Below are 20216 nucleotides of genomic sequence, written 5' to 3'. Positions count from 1 at the left end.
AAAACTCAGATTTCTTCTGGCTCGAGGCTTGTAGCCTCTTTCAGCACTGTTCTAAGGCGGGGAGCACACTGGCGTCCAGGGACTGCCTGGATCACCTGCCCCTTGATCTGATGCCACTCCGGTATTAACAGAGTGTGTCCCCATCATCTGAATACAACGTGATCCAAATAAGGGAAGAAGGATAGTGAATTCTCATTTGGAAGACTCAGATTAAATCCCAGGCACTGGGCTAGTGAATCATTTCCTTCTTGTGCCAGCAGGACAGCCATTTCCTCCTTCTTTGCGAACAGCAGCAGAGTTTTCTTAGTGAACAACGCTCTGGCCTCGCAGTCTGTGGGGCTTAGGGGGGCTGAGTTTATGCCTGGATGGAAGGTAGGCATGTGACCCAGGCCTGACCAATCAGGGTATTCCAACTCCTCCCCGGACCCACAGTGATTGGTTCAGGGACAGACACGTGACCTGAGGGAGCCAATGAGGCTCAATTCTGTACTGTTGTTGGAAACATTGGGAAGGAGATACACTTGAAGTTAGTGAAACCCAGGCCTAGAGCTGGTGGTATCTACCTTTACCATCATTCATTCATTCATTCATTCATTCATCAGATGCTTCTTGAGCACCTCCTACATGTCAGGCAGTGTTCTAGGCACTGGGGTTCCAGTAGTGAACGAAACAGACAAAATCCTCACCCACAAGGAGCTAAATATTCTAACGGGTGAAGGGGACAGACGACAAACCAATACATAATATCCTGAGGGGATAATGTGATATGGACTATGAAAAACAGGATCGGGGGAGCAGGAGCATGGGGGGTTGCTATTTCATGTAAGACTATCTGTGATGAACTCTTTGAAGAAGCAACATTTGAGCAGAGACCTGTAGGGGTGAGAGACACCAAGTTCCCAGCTCCAGGGAACAGCATCCTAGGTAAAGAGAATAGCAAATGCAAAGACCCTGAGGCAAGAGCATGCTTAATGTCTGAAGACTAACAAAGAAGATGAAGTGGCTAGAACTGAGTGAGCAAGAGGGAGAGGAGGTGAGCCTGGATGGATGGGCAGGGGGCAGATTGTAACAGGCCTGGCAGGCCATGATGGAGAGTGTAGACTTTACCCTGAGGGCACAAGGGAGCCATCAAAGAGGTTAGAGAAGGAGAAGACCATGATCCTATTTGCACTTTAGAAAACTTACTCTGGCTGCAGAGCAGGAGACAGACTGGAGAATTTGAAATGGGAGTTGGAAGTGTTTGTGGGGCTCTGGGATAAGCCAGATGCAAATCTGAGTGACGATTCTTAAATTTAAAACTCTGGATCTGTTTCCCAAACATCACTCTCTTCATTATGCAGGTCCTCTGCTTTCTGTACCATTATCTTCTTAATCTTTTTCTTTAAGTAAATACACTTATTTTACTTAGATAACTTCATTTTAAAGGAAACCACATGTCTCTAAGCTTCAGTCAACTCAGCCTAAGTTTTGCAGCAATAACAAAGAAACTTTGCGTGTTGGTGTGGGTGGACGGCAGCTCTTGGATGTGTCGTCTTTACTCTGGGATCCAGGATGAACGAGAGGCCTATCTCTGGGGTAGGCCATTCTTAGAGCAGAGGGAAAGAAAACAAATGGCAGCACCCCGTGACAGCTGCCGAGCTTCAGGTTGGAAGTCATGTGTCACAGATGCTCACCTTTTATCGGCCAAAGGAAGCCAGGGGCCAACGCCGACATCAGTGAGGAGCAGCCAGTAGGGAGTGGTAAATACTTTGGCAGTAATAAAATCGACCACATCTGCTCTCCGGGGAAAACTAGCACGACTTGCCCTCGGTGGAAGGCGACTACGACAAAAGTAAATCCCCATCAAATAGCCATCACCTGCTGAAGTGAGGCCAGCCCCCTTTTTATTCAAAAGGGAGACAGGCAAGTGTTCAAAAGGCATTAAAGATTCGTTCACATCCAACTGAGATCTTCGTCTAGATGCCACCAGAACAATTGGGAGAAAACTGAATGTAATTTGATGAGGCAGGCCCTATACCCACTAAAACCTCAGGAACCGCCACTGGCGCGTGGCCTGTGCTTTTAGAGTCACTCTAGGGGAGGGTGGAGGGGAATTAATTATTCGAGGGAAGAAAGAGGACAGTCCAGGGCTCAGGGCTGCACAGTTTCGTGAATGGTTTTCTCCTGGAGTTTGTAACCAAGGGGCCCTGGAGACGATTTCCTCTGGGTAACTCATTTATTTTATTTTATTTTATTTTTAAAGATTTATTTATTTATTTAATTCCCCCCCCTCCCCTGGTTGTCTGTTCTTGGTGTCTATTTGCTGCGTCTTGTTTCTTTGTCCGCTTCTGTTGTCGTCAGCGGCACGGGAAGTGTGGGCGGCGCCATTCCTGGGCAGGCTGCACTTTCTTTCACGCTGGGCGGCTCTCCTTACAGGGCGCACTCCCTGCGCGTGGGGCTCCCCCACGCGGGGGACACCCCTGCGTGGCAGGGCACTCCTTGCGCGCATCAGCACTGCGCATGGCCAGCTCCACACGGGTCAAGGAGGCCCGGGGTTTGAACCGCGGACCTCCCATATGGTAGACGGACGCCCCAACCACTGGGCCAAAGTCCATTTCCCTGGGTAACTCATTTAATCCTCTCCTCTGCTCCGTTCAGGAGGCAGCATCGCCTCCATTTCACACCTGAGGAAACTGAGGTTCGGTGCTTTGCTCAGGACCACCACAGCTGGGGGCATCGGAGCCCCTTCCCGGCTTCCTCCAAACCTGCCGCCCCAACGGCATAGTGTCAGACTTGGCCACTTGGTGTCACTCTCTCCAAACCGTCGGGGGCTCGCCCCGCAGAGCTGGGTCGTGCAGGGGTGATCCCGAGGAAGGCGAAGGGCCCCGTCCTTTCCTCTTCGCTGCCCTGTCATCCTTGGGGGCGCGAAATTCCCGTCTGTCCGCTGTTTGCCCGCTGTGCACCAGATGTGGCCTGGGTCTGGCTCTGTGCATGCCCAAGCGCTAGACTCTCAACTGCTGGGTTCTCCCATATTCCCTCTTCTAGATGAGGACACTGAGGTTCAGAGTGTTGGAATGACACCTTGTGAGTGGCACAGTGGGCATTCAAATACAGATCCGAGTAACAAACTTGGAGTTTTGATGTCCAGCAAGTGTGTCATGGTCTTAATTCCCACTTTTTCATGGAATGTTTTTCCAACCACCTCACACCAGACTCTACTTTGTTCTTGGCAATGGAAATAGCTTGACTGTCAAGGGAATTTGTGTGTGGTTTTTTTTGATGTAGAAGTTAGTTTTCCTGTGATTCTGGAGAAAACACTGAGAATCTACTTTTTAAGAATTTTTTAAAAATTACCACAATATTCCTTGATAATTACTTTTAAAATTAGAAAATCCACCTAAATGTAAAGGAGGAAATAAAAGTCATCCATAATTCACATCACCCACCCAGAGATACACACTGTTGATACTTCGGCGCACATCCTTCCAGGCATTTCTCTCTCTTTCATCTGCCAACGCATTTAAAACAAAAATAAATAAGGGAATATGCTCACATGAAAAAGATTTCAAATGGCACCAGAAGACTCAAGGTGGATGTTCTTCCTCTCGTCCCTAGCTGTCCTCCTCCACCCCCGGAAGTGATCGATCACGGTTATCTCTTAGGGATCCTTACGGAGATGGTCACACGGACTCCTGCAGTTGTTCCTCCAAATAGAAGCGCACCACGCGCCCTGTTCTGCATTTCTTTTTTCACTTAGCAGTGTACCTTGGAGATGTTTCCAGATCGGCATTAGGAAAGAGGTCCCGTTCTTCGCATAGTCCGTTGTGTGAATATAAGAATTCATCTAACCATTTCCTTAGTGATAGTCAGATAGGTGCTTCCAGCCTTTTCCTGAAACAAGCAATGCTGCAGTTAGGTTCCTGTTCACATAAGTCAACGTATTCCTGTAGGATAAATTCTTAGCACTTGAACTGCCCAAAGGACATGTGCGTTTTAAAATTTTGACAATTATTGTCTAAATACTCTCCAAACTCTTACCTCCTGATCCATGGACAATCAAACCAGCAAACCACGTGAATGTCACTTTCTGGCCCACAGTCTGGCCAAGGACGAGCATTATCAGCCTTCTTGATCTCTGCCTTGCTGATCCGGGAAAAGCTGTTTACTGTCCTGCTAATCTGCATATGCTTTGATTTTACAAGTTAGGGTGGGAATTTAAAAATATGTTTAAAGGTCCATTGTATTTTTTTTTCTGATGACAAAGCTTTCATGTCCTTTACCTATTTTTCTATTGTCTTTATTGATCTGTGAATGCTCCTTATATACCACGAAAATTAGGCCCTTGTTTCTTATATGTTACCGTTGTATATATTTTATAATGTATATATTAAACAATAATGGGTTCCCACTGTACACAATGTTTCAAGGCCTATGGTCATGTCCCTTTCCATGACAGTAAGTATGCTTTTGCAAAAAAATAATATATTTGATTTTGTTTATTTTTTTTTTAAATCCCATTTGCCCACTGGAATTTCATCAGAAGCAAATGGTTATAGAGTTATAGGAACGCAACAATGGCATCCGACAGGCGCCGTTTATTTATGTATTTTACTTCATCTAATCCTGAAGTCAAGTCAGGGCATTATCCCTATTTTACAGTGGAGGAAACTAAGGCTTAGAGAGGTCATCAGTTTTTCCAAGGTCTCCCAGCTGGTCAGAGGAAGGGCTGGGGTTCATATCTATGTCAATCTCTCTCCCCAGCCTTTGCGGCCTCCTTCCACCACCTTCCACCCCCACATTCCCAGTTAGTTTGGTTAGAAACAGCCCCATTCTCTTCCATTACCCAGCCCCCAGACTGGAGCGCGTTGTGCAGTTTCGGGGCCAGGCCACTGGGAGGCGCTGGGGGCCCATCCCTCTGCCTTGTGCTTGGGGCTGGAAGCCGGTGGGCTCCAGACACCATGGGATGGGACAGTTCTAGGGACCCTATGACCCTGGGGTCTGCCTTGCCCAGGGCAGCCCCCTGGGGGCCCACAGGGCCTCACTAGTGTCTGGCCGCCCACCCAGTCCCTTGGATTCCTGTAGACCAGGGGTCCTCGGCTGGATAATTCTTGGTTGGGGGCCATCTGCCCTGTGCGTTGCAGGATGTTTAGCAGCCTCCTTGGCTCCTTCCCACCAGGTGCCCGTGGCACCCCCTTCCCAACTGTGACAAACCGAAACGTTTCCAGACATTGCCAACTGTCCCCTGGGTGGTGAAACTCCCCGTCCAGCACCCCTGCCGTAGACCCAAAGGGTCTGCTGCCATGGTGGTGAGAGGAACCAGCTCTGCCCCAGAGCTCGTGCCTAGAGGACTTCGCAGCTTGCCAACACCGGTGAGGTGGCTTCCAGCACCATCTTGACTTCACAGGCGTGGAAGTTTAGGTTCAGAAGGGTTCCGGGACTTGCCCAAGGCTCCCCAGCCAAAATGTGGCCAAAACAAGGTTTGCATTCAGGGTCTCAGGCTCCAGCGTTCGTGCCCTTGACCACAGCCCTCAGCCGTCCCTCAGGAAGACGGCACTGCCCGCGGAGCAGAGCCGGAGCGTTCCTCACTGCCACAGAGAAACACCCTCTCTCCTGGTTTTCTCTTCACCTGTTTTAATTTCCGCCTTTGTGGAGAGCCAGGTACGAGAGATTTTTCATTTCCTTGTCATTCTGCTATGAGAAGGCACCAGCACAAAGGGGCACGGTCAGTCGCAGCCGGTGGCCAGCATCATCGCCAGGGGGCAGGGGGAGTGGTGGGAGCTGGGTGTCCCACCCCCCCAGCCTCACACATACCGGCCAGTGTCGCGACATCTCCCGGGTCTGCCAGCGAAGCCTGGAATCTAGATTTTGGTGTGAAATGTCTTCCTTTTAAAATGATGGCAATGAATTAAATACAATTTAAAACGTCATGCAGACCAAACAAGCCCTGTCTGAAGCCCGATTTGGCCTAAAGGTTGCCAGTTTGCCGCCTTGCTGAAGAGCCATTATATCCAGGGAGAAAACCCACTTCCACCCTCTCAGCGGGCCACCCTTTCATCGCTCAGCCATCGGTTCGATGATTTTAGGTACTGGGCCACGCATTCATCCGCCCACCCATCACCCACTCACCCGTCATCCACCCGCCCACCCACCTCCCCACCCATTTGCCAGTTCACGGGCTCAGCAGTCATTCTTAGGCCCTCACTGTGTGCCAGACCCTGGACCAGGCACGGGGGACTGCATGAGGATTGTGACTCAAATCCTGTCCTCAAGTAACTCACCATCCAGGTTAAGTGGAAACAAGAGGGCCAGTCACAGTCAAGGTGGAAAGCTGTTAAACTCTGTTCTTTACCAGCTGGGAAACCTTAGGCAAGGATCAAACTTTTTGACCCTCAGTTTCTTCTTCTGTGAAATGGGCCTGGAAGCAGAAGCCTGCCGACCACTGGCAGACAGGTTGTCAGGACGAGGTGGGCTAGGTAAGGTCTGCCAACGTGGGCCTTCAGCAGGGCCCTTTCTTGGCAACACCGCAGGGTGATCACGGTAGGATTCGCCGGCAGGGAAACGGGGTGCTCGGCCTCAGGCAGGGCTGCTAGCTCGTTCCGGGGTCTGGGAGGCTTGGTGTGGGTGGCGGAGGTGGGAGAGGTGCTGCTTTGTCATTGTTCAGCCCAACTTCCCCTGGTGGGGCGGACACCCCGGCCAGCCCGCGGCGCGCTGGATTTCCACTCTTGCTTCATTTCTGAAGGGCAGCTCTTTCTCTGACCACCCCACCCCGCTGCCTGCCCCAGTTTGTGGGAAAACTGTAAGGAACAGAAAAGGCTTGTGGGCGCCGTTTTCTCCAGATTTGTTGTGGTTTTTTTCCCCGTTTAAATTGAAACCATGCTTATTAAAGAAGATTAGGAAAAAACACATCAAACAAGAAAGGAGAAAAATTATTCTTTGTTTCATCCTTCTAAAGCAACCACACTAAACATTCTGTTTTTTTCCTTTCCCTAAGCCAGGGTGTTGGTGTGTGTGTGTGTGTGTTTGCAGAGCTGTAAATCATACTGCTCAACTATTTAGTGCCGTATTTTGAAAAACTTTTCCATTATAGCCCAAGCATGCCACACCCCACAATCTTCAAGAACATTGTTTTAAAAGCATTTTATTGTGGCAACATATGTACAACATGAAAATTTCCATTTTAACCACTTTTGTATAATAATTACACTTACAAGATTGTGCTACCATCAGCCATTACCAAAACTTTTTCATCACCCCGAAAGAAACCCTGTACCTATTAAGCAATAACTCCCTATCCCCCTCAGCCCTCACCAGCCCCAATCTGTAATCTATTTTCTATCTTGTATTTGCTTATTCTAGGTATTTTGTATCAGTGAGGTCGTACAATATTTTTCCTTTTGTGTCTGGCTTATTTTACTCAACATGATGTCTTCGAGGTTCAGCCATGTTGTAGCTTGTATCAGAATTTCATTCCTTTTTATGGCCGAATAATATTCCATTGTATGTCTATATCCCATTTTGTTTGTTTGTCCATCTGTTGATGGACACTTAGGTTGCTTCCACCTTTTAGCTATTGGGAATAATGCTGCTATGAATATAATATTGGTGTACAAGTATCTTTTTGAGTTGCTGCTTTTAATTCTTGCGGGTGTGTGCCTAGACTTGGAATTGCTGGGTCATATGGTAGTTCTGTGATTAACTTTTTGAGGAACCTTCAAACTGTTTTCCACAGTGGCTGCACCATTTTACAGTGCAATGAACTTTTACCCAGCAATGTTCCTATTTCTCTGCAGCCTCACCATCATTTGTTATTTTCTGTTTTTTTTTTTAATAATAGCCATCTTAGTGGGTATGAGGTGGTATCTCATTATGGTTTTGATTTGCATTTCCCTAACGGCTAATGATGTTGAACATCTTTTCATGTGCTTATTGGCCATTTGTATATCTTCTTTGAGGAAATGTCTATTTAAGTCTTTTGCCCCCCCCTTTTTGTTTGTTTGTTTGTTTATTTCTCTCCCCTTCCCCCCCACCCCCACTGTCTGCGCTTTGTGTCCATTCGCTGTGTGTTCTTCTTTGTCTGCTTGCATTCTTGTCAGCAGCACTAGGAATCTGTGTCCCTTTTTGTTGCATCTTCTTGCTGCATCAGCTCTCCGAGTGTACGGCGCCACTCCTGGGCAGGCTGCACTTTTTTCACGCGGGGCGGCTCTCCTTGAGGGGTGCACTCCTTGGAGCATGGGGCTCCCCTATGCATGGCCCGGCACTCCTTGTGTGCATTAGCACTGTGCACGAGCCAGCTCACCACACGGGTCAGGAGGCCCTGCGTTTGAACCCTGGACCTCCCATGTGGTAGGCAGATGCTCTATCAGTTGAGCCAAATCCACTTTCCTTTTGCTCCTTTTTATATTTAATTAATTAATTATTTATTTATTTCTCTCTGCTCCTTCCCCCGCCCCAGTTGTCTGTTCTCTGTGTCTATTTGCTGCATCTTCTTCTTAGTCTGCATCTGTTGTTGTCAGTGGTACAGGAATCTGTATTTCTTTTTGTTGCGTCATCTTGCTGTGTCAGCTCTCCGTGTGGGCGGCGCCATTCCTGGGCAGGCTGCATTTTCTTTCGAGCTGTTGCCCCTTTTTAAATTGGGTTGTTTATCTTTTTGTTGTTGAGCTGTAGCTGTTCTTTATATACTCAGGATAGTAAACTCTTATCAGATATACGATTTCCAGATATTTTATCTCATTCTGTAGGTTGTCCGTTCACTTTCTTGATAATGTCCTTTGATCCACGAATTTTTTAACGTTTTGATGAAGTCCAGTATGTCTGTTTTTCCTTTGGTTGCTCATGCTGTAGCTGGATTTCTAAGAATCCATTGCCTAATACTAGGTCCTGAAGATTTCCTCCTACGCTTTCTGGTTTTCTGGTTTTAGTTCTTATATTTAGATTGTTGCTGCGTTTTGAGTTAATTTTTGTATATTGTGTGAGGGAGGGTCCACCTTCATTCTCCTAAATCTGGGTATCAGGTTTTCCCAGCACCATTTGCTGAAGAGGCTATTCTTTTCCCACTGCGTGGACTTGCCTCTCTTGTCAAAAGATCAATTGGATCTTGGGCATTTTTGAAGGGCTACATTCATTTAACCAGCAAATATTAACTGAGCGCCTCCTGTGGTACGCTCAGTTAATCACTTAGTTAATCGTGTACGAGGGAGACGGCCAGCCTTCACTGGGCACACCCTCTGGGCCAGATGCTGCTCCAAGCACTGGCATCACATCACTTCTTCACAATCAGGCAGGAGGTAGGTCCCACCATCACTCCCACTTCCCAGATAAGAACCCCAGAAGTCTGAGGTCACACAACTAAGACCCAGAGCCGGCCTGTGAATCCAGGTGGGCCAGCTCCAGAGCCTGGGCTCTGGCCACTCTGGGCCAAGCAGGTGACCCCAACCCAGAATGATCAGAGCTGGGACAGGAAATGTACAGGGCCACGCGGGTGACAGCTCAGAGGAGGCTCTAGACCCATCCAGGGGCATCAGGGCAGGCTTCCTGGAGGAGGAGGCATCATCGCAGCTGAGAGCTGAACAAGAGGCAGAGGGATGGTCCCGAGGTAGGAGCAGGGGCAAAGTACTGACCGGCTGACGATGCTCAGGTTGGACAGTCGGGCAGGGCCGGTCACGCAGGGGCTCAAGGGCCTGGAAGCCTTGGGGAGCCCAGGGCGGGTTTTCAGCTGGGGACTGGCACCAGCAGTGCCCTGCTCTGGGCCCAACCTGCCCAGCCCCTGGCGGCACCTCGCGCCCTGAGCCCGCGTAGCCTGCGCCCAGCCTCTCTGGCCCTCTCGACCGCGGTGGGCTCTGGAGGTGGAAGAGGCTGGGGGTCCAGCACGGCCCGGCAGGGGGTCCGCAGCGCGCGGGCGCGGGCAGGTGCGTCAAGGCGCGGCCAGCGGCGGCCGCCTCGGCCCGGGAGGCAGGCCCTTCCACGCCTCCTCTCCTGGGACATGCTCTGGGTCTTTGGGTTTGCCAGGACTTTGCTCCGACTTGCCCGCGGTGTCCTGTTTGGTTAGCAGAGGCCCTGGTAAATAAAGCTCAGAGGGGCCGCGCGCCCGCTGGGCCCTCCCAGGCCTTGGCGAAGGTCACGGGGCGCGGGGGGCCGCCCGCAGGCCGCCGCCCCCCACCTCCCGGCCACTCTTGTCCTCACGCGCCCCCCCACTGCCCGGAAGGTGGGGAGCGGCTGCGGGGGCCGCGTGCCCCCCTGGCTCTGCTTGGTCGCGGGCCTCCAGGGCAACTGTTTCCTCCCGTCCCAGGCAGGCCGCTATCTTATCAGCTCAAACACTTCAGAGTTCAGGCCGAGAGGCCAAAGTCAATCTTGAAAAAAATGTCTTTAAAAGGCCAGCGCACAAACCCCAGCCAGGGGGGGGGGGGACGAGGGCGGCCGGGAGGGGCGAGGGCGAGGGCGAGGGCGAGGTTCCTTCCGGGGACCCCGCGGGACCCCCGCGTTCTCCCGGGTGGCAGGTGCCCGGGCGCGGGTGTCCCGCACAGCCCTGCTCGCGGCGCGGGGCCGGACCCTCCCAGATGGCTGGCGGCGGAGGAACGGATAAGCAAAAGGCGTATCCAGTCCTTCCGAGGAACAAGGCTGCTTAATAAGCAGCGAGACGGGAAAACCTCCAAGACAGGTTGTGGGAAGAAGCCGAGGTAGAAAACAGCGTGGCTAATCGCCTCCTTTTTGGTGTCAACAGGAAAGGTGGGGCGCTGTGTCCCACCTGTGTGTGTGTGCAATGAAAATTCCTGGAAGCGTTTACCAGGGACCTGGGGTATCGGCTGCCTCTGGGCAGCGGGCGGGAGACTGACTTCTCCTGACACACCCCTTTGCACATTTTGAACAATTTAAAGACCTATTAAACGGGTAATACTCTAGAAACCAATAAATCAAATAAGAATACTAGAGATTTCATTCCAGGCAAATGGCTAAGGATGCAAAAGGTGAGGGGGGAGATGGCTGCGAAATGTCTGGTGACTTTATTTTTTATTAGAGATTTATTTATTTGCTTCTCCCCTCCAGCTTGCCTTCACCAGGAGGCCCCAGGTGTCAAACCCTGGACTTCCCATATGGCAGACAGGAGCTCAACTGCTTGAGCCGCATCCACTTCCCTGTGTGGTGACGTTAGACACACATTAAATGAATGAAGGTCTAGCTCAAGGCAGTGCTCTGGCCTGCCTGGATTCTTCTCAGAAGAGTTGACTGCATTCAAGCAAGGCTTTCCAAGTTCCCTTGTGCTTTATAAGCCTCACTGCTTAAAATGCACTTTCAAAAACATCGTCTCATCAAAGACCCCATGGTTCTTTCTCACAGATGATAAATAGAGTCAAACAATATGCAGTACTTTGTGTCTGGTTTCTGTGCCCATGATTCTATAAAGTAGAATCAAGTCACTGAATAGATTGCTTGATTCATTAATTCAATAAATATTTGTTGTTTTCGGTGATGGGGATGTAGTGATGAACGAGACGGAAAAGAAATCACAAGGAAACAGCTAGAGCAGCACAAAAAACAAGCATGGGAAAAACCACATGATGACAATTTCTGGTAGTGAGAGGAATGGGGAAGAAAAAGAGAGCAGGCCACGTGGCCGGTGATGGCTGGGGCAGGCGGTGACCAGGGAGGGGATCTCTGAGAGGTGACATTTGAGCTGAGACACCCAGGAAGTCAGGGAGACACAGTTCTGGACAGTAGGAGCAGGGAGGACAAAGGCCCTGAGGCTACACCAATCTGTGTGAGGGAGGAGCAGAATGACCGCCAGTGTGGGGAAGCTTAGAGCGCTCCGCCAGGAGACTCACTTAATGAGGAGTGGCTGGGTAGGGAGTCCAGAAGAAGAAACTGAGGTTCTAAGAGGTTAAGTAACTTGCCCAAGTCACACATTTGATAGTGGCCGAGTCAGGATCCAGGCCTGGGTTTTCCAACTCTATACCTAGTCCTCTAAACCGTCATATATGACCATGTGTGGTAAAACACAAACATGCATTTCCTTGCAGCCCATGTTTTAGAATCATTGTGTGTGTATTTTGTTTTTTTCTGAAAATTTATTTTTTATTTATTTCTCTCCCTTCCCCACCCCCCTCAGTTGCCTGCTGTGTCCATTCGCTGTGTGTTCTTCTGTGACTGCTTCTATCCTTATCAGCGGCACCAGGAATCTGTGTTTCTTTTTGTTGCATCATCTTGTTGTGTCAGCTCTCCGTGTGTGTGGTGCCATTCCTGGGCAGGCTGCACTTTCTTTCATGCTGGGCGGCTCTCCTTATGGGGCATGCTCCTCGTGCGTGGGGCTCCCCTACACGGGGACACCCCTGCATGGCAGGGCATTCCTTGCGCGCATCAGCACTGCGCATGGACCAGCTCCACACGGGTCAAGGAGGCCCGGGGTTTGAACCGCAGACCTCCCATGTGGTAGATGGACGCCCTAACCACTGGGCCAAGTCTGCTTCCCGGGGTGCGTGTTTTTAATTGCACAGAAAAGCATGTACATCACATTGGAAGAACTCAGTGAATTATCATCCAGTGACAAAACAGAACATTCCAATACTCGAGAAGCCCCCCTCGAGTCCCCTCCCGGCCAGTCTCCCCCCTACACCCAAGGGTTTCCACTCTCCTGACCTCTAAACCCACAGATTAACTTCGCCTGGTTTTGCACTTTCTGCAGATGAAGCCACACAGTGCGTGCTCCTTCCTGTCTGGTTTCTCTCTCTCAGGAGCGTGACCACGGGATGCACCGCGTTTCGGCACACGTGGACCGTGTCACAGTTGAGCCCGAGGTATCACGTGGACACGGGAAGCTTCCTTCCTGTGAAGAAGGCTGGAAACAGCTTCTAGGGGAGGCAGTTCAAAATATGCTGTTTGGGTAGAAAACAACACATGTAAAGCGATCCTGCTTTTGTCAGGAAAATAGGTTTCCTTACAGGGCGTCTAAAAGACCCTGGAAAATACGAAAAACTTTCTCTCCATCGTGGTGCACCTAGCCGCGGGAGAGAAGGGAGAGAAGCGGGGAAGGTGAGCAGGGGCCAGGCGGCCAAGAACCGACCTGGGATTCTTGGATTCTCTTCCGTCTTCATGCTGAGAATCCTGACAAAACCGGCTTGTCCCACCGTCGAGCAAACGGCTTCCCTCTTCCCCTTGGCCTCTGGGAGGGCGGCTGCGCTCTCACCCGCTAGGCCGCCGCGTGACAACAGGGTCACCTAACCCTTACCGACAGCCTCTACGCGCCCTTGGCAAACCTCGGAGGGTTCTGTGGTTACGTCCGTCTTAGGGAAGGGCCCGCCGTGGGCAGTGGCGGGTGGCAGAGCCACGACCCAGCTCCCTCGCCCTGTCCCTCCGTCCCTCTTCCTTCCTCTCTTTTAGTAAATCTAACGGAGGGCCTGCTCTCGGACCAGGCATGGTTCTAGACTCTGGGGGTAGAGCAGTAAAGAAATAAACTAACAAAGACACGTAGACGTCCGCGTCGAGGTGGGCTGTAGAGACGGTCCAGCAGGGGCCGGGCCGGGACCCCCGGGGCCGTGGGCTCTTTGGGCAGGGTGGTCCGACGCGAGGAAGCCTGGGAGGAAGCTGGGGGCGTATCTGGGCGCTCAGGCTTCCGGGCAGAGGGCGGGGCCAGTGCAAAGCCCCTCGAGGGTCTCAGGGCTGGTCGGGCCAGGACGATGCGGCCGGAGCAGGGGGGTTGACGGGGTTGGGGGAGAGGAGGTCGCAGGGCCGCGAGGCCTTAGCTTTTGCTCTGCGTGACGTGGAGCCGTGGGGGGCCCCGACAGGGCCTGACCTGGGAGCCTGAGGGCGCCAGTGGGAAGCAGGGGGTGGGCGGCGAGGGTGGGCGCAGGGCCCGGGCTCCCGGCCCCGCTCTCTTGGCCCCGGTGACGTCTGAACCCGCCGTGGTTGCCCCGGGAGTGGCCCCCTCTCACAGGTGGAGGAGACCGAGGTGGGTCGAGACGGGGGTGGCACACAGCACCCTGGGCCGGGGTAATTTTGTGGACTGAACAATGGATTTGGGTGGCGAGGACTTCCGGTGGCGAGGACTCTTTGTTTCTGGAATTCGACCAGCAGCCGTCCACCAGAGGTGCAGGCACGGAAAAATAATAAAGCCACCGAGACTGAGATAAAGGGGGACAGGCCTGTCAGGCGGCTTCTTTCACAGAGTTTCTCTCAAGCAACAGGCGGTGCCAGGTGGGAAGCCCCAGGAAGAAGGCCCAGAATCCAGCCCCTGCTTCGCACGCCGCGGCCACCATCGTTCTGTGCCTGGACGATTGCAGTAGTCTCCGCCCTGTCTTCCACCCTTGTTATCCCGCCCCTGCTCGCTCTCTCTCTCTCTCTCTCTCACACACACACTCACACAGTCACACAGTCCATTCCCCACTGGCAGCCAGAGGGATCCTATCAGACCATGTCTCTCCTCTCTTCAGAACCCTCCATGGCTCCCACCTCACTCAAGGCAAAAGACAAAGATCCTGTGAGGCCCTACGAGATTTATACCCCTGGGACTCCTCTGATCACATCTTCCTCACCTACTCTTCTCCAGCCACAGTGCCCTCCTCACTGATCCTCAGAAACGCAAGGAACAGCCCTGCCTCAGGGCCTTTGCACTTGCCTTCCCTCTGCGGACATCTCAAGGCTTGCCTTCTCACCTGCTTCAGGTCCTTGCTCAAACGTCACGTCTTCAGCAAGGCCTGTCCTGACCACCCTCTCCATTCTCAGTGCTTTTTTCCCTCCATAGCACTTATCACCATCTGGCATTCTATGTGTTTCTTCCTTTTTTCCTTCTTCTCCCTCTTCTCCCTCTTCTCCCTCTTCTCCTTCTCCTTCTCCTTCTCCCTCCTTCTCCTCTTCTTCCTCTTCATTCTTCTCATTCTTATTTTTATTTTTCTTATCTGTCTCCCCAATTGGAGCATAAGTTCCATGAGTGAGGAATTTTTGTTTGTCTTGTTCACAGCTATAACCCCAATGCCTGGCACATGGTAAGTGCTTGATAAATATTGATTGAGTGAAGGAATTGTAAACAAGAAGAGAAGTAAGTGAAGCAGTCCCAGGGGAGGACAATAGGGAGTAGTGTGGGCTGTGGCAAACTGGCCAATGCTTGCCCCATTTGAAGAGGGCAAATGCCACTTAACTCCAGTCTAAAGCTTCCATGTGGGAACATGGGCCCAGGGTGACCAGAGCTCCCAGTGCTTCAGAGGATTCCAGAACTCTCAATTTTTATGTGAAATGTCCTGATTTTGAAACCACTGCCAAACCATAAAAATCCATATCTGCGGCTTACTTAGGAGGAAGGTTGTGGTGTGTGATCGCTACCTGGGGCCACAGGCTTCCAAATGGGTTTTGTAGAACCCTAAACTTCTGGGAAAGCTGAGGGAGCCCCAGGATGGAGTGTTTCACAAGTGGAGGCCGCCTCGAAGTGCTTCTGCGAAACGAGGGGCATTTTCGTGTTCAAGTTCTTGAGATGATCTTACTTTGGGGAGAGTTCCTTTTCCCTCTCACTGCTCTCAATTCCACCCTCATATTCCGGCCAAGCCTGGGCATCTGTCCTCCACTCCGGAGCAAAGATCAAAAGTAAATATTGGCAGAACATTGGTTTTACCGTGTCCCAGATAACGGGAGGCCTAAAACAGAAATTGTGAGATTTTATGACCCCTCCCACAACTTCCACCCCAACCCCACTCCTTCAATATTTACTTATTAATTTCACTTCATACAAATTCTTGGCGCTAATTTTATTGCCGACAGGGCTGCCGTGGCGTGGGTGCCCTGCTGGACTCCAGGGGGCCACTCAGTGGCACCTCCGAACAGCGCCCCCTGCGGGGCTTGGTTCCTGTACTTCTTTCGAACATCCCCGTTTTGTTGACCGGCAGGAGAAGACTGGTTGCTTTTGCAGATGTTTTCTGCTTTTCAAAGTAACACAAGCCCACGGAGAAAAATTCAAACAGTGTAAAAGAATCTGTGTGAAAATATGTCTCCCTTTTATCCTCATGTGACATTTCCCGGTTCCCTTCTCAGAAGCACTCATTGTTGCCAGTTTCTGTGTGTCCTCTTAGAGCTGTAAACAAATCTCTTTCTCATTCTCTCTCTCTCCACACACACACACAGATGCAACACATATACATATGTACATATATCTGTAATACATATATGGGTGTGTACACATTTGTATGTACTATATTTCCCTGTATGTTATGTTTCTCTGTAATTTCTTATTTGCACCACCAATGGTTTATACCATGGGTTGACAAACTACAGCCCTCAGGACAAATCTGCCTTGTGCCTGCTTTTGTATGGTCTGCGAGGTAAGAACGGTGTTTACATTTTTAAGTGATTGAAAAAAAAAATCAGAAGAGTACTTGCGATATATAAAAATTATAGGAAATATAAATGGCAGTGTTTTATGGAATACAGACACGCCCATTTGTTTACTGTCTCAGGCTGCCATTGCTTTGTAATGGATAGCAACTGTATGGCCCACAAGCCTGAAATATTTACTGTCCAGCCCTTTACAGAAAAAGTTTGCCAACCCCTGGTTTATACTGTATATATTGTTCTGCACTTTGTTGTGTGTTTTTTTCCACGCAATGATAGATCTTAAGAGAGCTTTTCGTATCAGTACATACTGTTCAGCTCATTCCTTTTTAACAAAGGCTCTATCATATCTCATTGTCTAGCTGGGCCATAATTTATTTAACTAGTTCATATGGGTGGACCCCCCCCAAATCTTTCTAACTGAAAAGATTTCATGTCCTAGGAAAGTTTGAAAATTCCCAACAAGCACAAGAAATCTCAAGAGTTCACTTTGTTTATTATTTATATCTTGTTCTCGCAGAAATAGGATTTGTGGCAGCTTGCAGCAGGAGGGGCAGACTCAACAAAACCATAAAACCACTAAGACAGAGGTGAAATACCAGGAAAGAATCTGAGTCAAGATGCCTGCTCTTCCCAGCTGAGAAATCCTGGATTATATTTGAGCTCTCGGCTTTATTTGAATCATATTTGCAGATGATGCAAAATCTTTGTGGGTGTTTATTTTCCTCAAGAGGGAGATTGAATGCAGAATGCCTCTGAGAAATTGGAAAAAGTGCCAAGCAGGATAACATAGAACAGCGTTTCCTACCCTCACGATTGCCAAACTTTGAAGCAAATGAACTGTTATTTACTTAATATTTTTCTTTAACACATTAAAAAAAATAATAAAACCAAAACTTAAAAGCAGTTGTTTCATCCTGAGAAATAATATCCATGAATTCATGGGTCTGATGAGTTAGCTATGTATTTGTTTTTTTCAAAGGCACTTAAATACTTAATACAAAAACAAAGCAAAATGACAAAAAAAAAAAAAATTGCTTCATCCATGTAGCACCTATAGTAATATTGCAAACCAACAGTGGTGCCTGTGCCAACACTGAAAAACGCCGGGGTGTACAGTGGTGCCTGTGCTAACATTGAAAAACGCCGGGGTGTGCAGTGGTGCCTGTGCCAACACTGAAAAACGCCAGGGTGTACAGTGGTGCCTGTGCTAACATTGAAAAACGCTGGGGTGTACAGTGGTGCCTGTGCCAACACTGAAAAACGCCGGGGTGTACAGTGGTGCCTGTGCTAACATTGAAAAACGCTGGGGTGTACAGTGGTGCCTGTGCTAACATTGAAAAACGCCGGGGTGTACAGTGGTGCCTGTGCCAACACTGAAAAACGCTGGGGTGTCAGACACGGGGGCCTTGCCTAACCAACTGCCTCTCCTCCCTTCTTTCCTGCTGATAGAACTCTGACTTTGTTAGTCGGCCATGTGCCCAGCCCTGGAGAATGAAACGTGTGTGACCTAAGCCGGCCGTGGCCATTCTCTTCTGCTTGCCCTGTGATTGGTCTGTGGAGGTCGTGTGACCCAGATCTGGCCACAGGGAAACTCTGCTGGAGGCTTCTGGGAAAGAATTTACTCTCTGATAAGAAAGAAACACAAGAAGACAGACCCGATGCCTCTTTCCTTCCCTTCCTGCTTTGGACATTCTCCTATGAAGAAGTGTGGAGTGAGCTGTGGCAGCCATCTTGTGACATGTGATGACCCGCTTGCGGATGAGTTGCTGATTTGCTGATGATGGCTGAGTATCAGGGTACAGAGCCTACACCCTTTATGGCAGTCTTGAAATTCCAAGTATATCCTGGGATCTCCAATCTCCAGATGTCTTTTAAACAAACAACATATACTATTATAGTTTAATCTGCTGTAGTTTAACCAACAGAACCACCCTAATGTATCCAACGGGCTTTGTGCTTTAGAACCAGACTCAACGGTCAAAGGCATGCATGGTCATATTCCAGCTCCACCAATTACTCTTGGTTCTGTTATCCTGGGCAAGTGATTTGACTTTTCTAAGCCATAATTTTCCTGTCCAAAAGAATGGAAAAAATAATACTGCATATTTCAGAGGATGATTTTGGAGAAAAAAAATTTTTAAATGCATGTAAACACTTAATACACATGTGCTGCCTGCTATTATTATTATTATTATCATCATCATCATCATCCTTATTATTATTTTGTCTTTAGTGTTAATATAATCCACTAAAAATAGGGAGAATGGCAACATGGGCAGAGACAGGAAGTTCACAGCACCTAATTAAAGGTCACCAGCTGGGCACAACATGAGCAGAGAGAGATCTGAGTGTCAGAGTTGACCACAAGCTGCGAATGAGTCATTGCTTCAGTGAACAAGAAGAGTGCAAGCCTCGGGGCTGGCCTCTGGGTGTAACAGACGGACTCCTGGCTGTGACCCTCCTACTCTGTGATGCATTTTCAGGACCATCGGTTCCACATTTGGTCATTTCATTCTTTTAAAGGATTTGGGAAAGCTGTCCTGGGTCCCAAAGCATAGAGACGGTGGCTCGGGGCTGTTTCAGGTAAGAGAATGGAAGGATCCAGAGGCGAGGTCATCATGTCTCTAAGAAATTTAAGCAGCAGCTGTTGGCCTTGTCCACAGCAGCCTGAATCAAAGGAAGAGGACCAGGAGACTTGAGCGTAATGAGCACTGAGTGGTGAGTCAGTGAGCTCGTGATTCCACTGCGTGACCCCGGGGGAGTTTCCTCTTCATTCCAGACCTCACTGTCTCTATCTATAGAGTGGGGGCAACGAGGCTACTAAACAAGACCTGTGGCTTTAAAACTTTGTTCCAAGGAAACAAGGTCTGTTTGTTTGATTCCGAGGAAGTGACTGACCAAAGTAAATGCGTTTGTCTGCAAGTAACTGAAAATCCAGCTGACTTTGGGTCCAGCGAGCAAGGATTTGTTTTCCCCACGTCATAAAAAGCTCAGAGGGAGGTAGTTGTTGGTCTTGACTCAGTGGTTCCAGAAAGTCAGGGCTCTTGCTGACATGTCTGTAACTCTCCTGTCCCCTCCTCGTGGGTGCAGGATGGGTGCCTCAGGCCTCAGGGCTGGAGGGAGTAGGCAGAGCAGCGCCAGCCACCTCTGTCCCCTTTATCCCAAAATCAAAGTCCTCCCAGACTCTACAAAAGCGCCCTCCTCCCGTCACACGGCGCCCAGCTGCAAGGGGTGCTGGGAAAGGGAGGAGCTGGACACCATCGTGAAAGGGGAGAGTGGGTGCCGGGTCTGCAGATCACAGGGTCTCGGGCAGCATACCCCTAATCCCAGCCCCCAGGCTCGCGGGCCTCCAGGGCTGCTCTCGTCCATCTGTCGCCCTCCAGCCACCATGGAAGTAGTGAGTGCTAGACCCGAATTCAAATCCTGACTCTGACGCTGGACCTCTGTGGCCCATGGGCGAGTCACTCCCAGGTCTGATCCTCTCCTTCTCTGTACAGAAAAGAAAGTCCAGCCAACCAGGGCCCCGGGGGCGTGCAGCGTGCCTCGTGTGCTCGGAGGAACCTGGTGCTCGTTTGGTGTCGCCTTGAATTTCTGCACAAGGACCCTGTTCCCCTTTTGCACTGGGCTCTGCTAGTTCCGTACGGGTCCCGCAAACTTTTGTCAAGCCCTGTGTGAACTGCCCCCCAGTGCCCACTCTGACCTCATTTCCTGCGGTGGCTGCTGTTATGATTATTGTGCCTTTAGTGGTCACACAATCCTCTGAACATAGTGGAAAGGTGCCGTGGGCAGCATTACTTGTCACTGTAGTGCTCATCAGGTGGAGGTAGAGTTTGGGACACGAGCTGTTTATTAGGCATGGAAGAGGGGGGGAGCGGCCTGGGGCAGCGCAGGCCCCCGTGGAGCCGCAGCCAGCCCGACAGGAACCCTCGCGC

The 20216-nt window shown here is 50.2% G+C and overlaps 1 long non-coding RNA gene across 1 annotated transcript; it reads left to right on the top strand.

The window, feature by feature from the left end:
- Positions 1-9121: 9121 nt before the first annotated feature.
- LOC139437508 (uncharacterized) lies at positions 9122-17187 on the top strand. The gene is made up of 3 exons (XR_011647352.1): positions 9122-9263; positions 11020-12764; positions 16802-17187. It is a non-coding gene; the product is annotated as an uncharacterized lncRNA (long non-coding RNA).
- The last annotated feature ends 3029 nt before the right edge of the window (positions 17188-20216 follow it).

This window comes from Dasypus novemcinctus, chromosome 24, assembly GCF_030445035.2.
Source record: "Dasypus novemcinctus isolate mDasNov1 chromosome 24, mDasNov1.1.hap2, whole genome shotgun sequence".
NCBI lineage: Eukaryota > Metazoa > Chordata > Mammalia > Cingulata > Dasypodidae > Dasypus > Dasypus novemcinctus.
The sequence above is the reverse complement of the archived record's forward strand: the minus strand, read 5'-3'. Positions and strand labels throughout refer to the sequence as shown.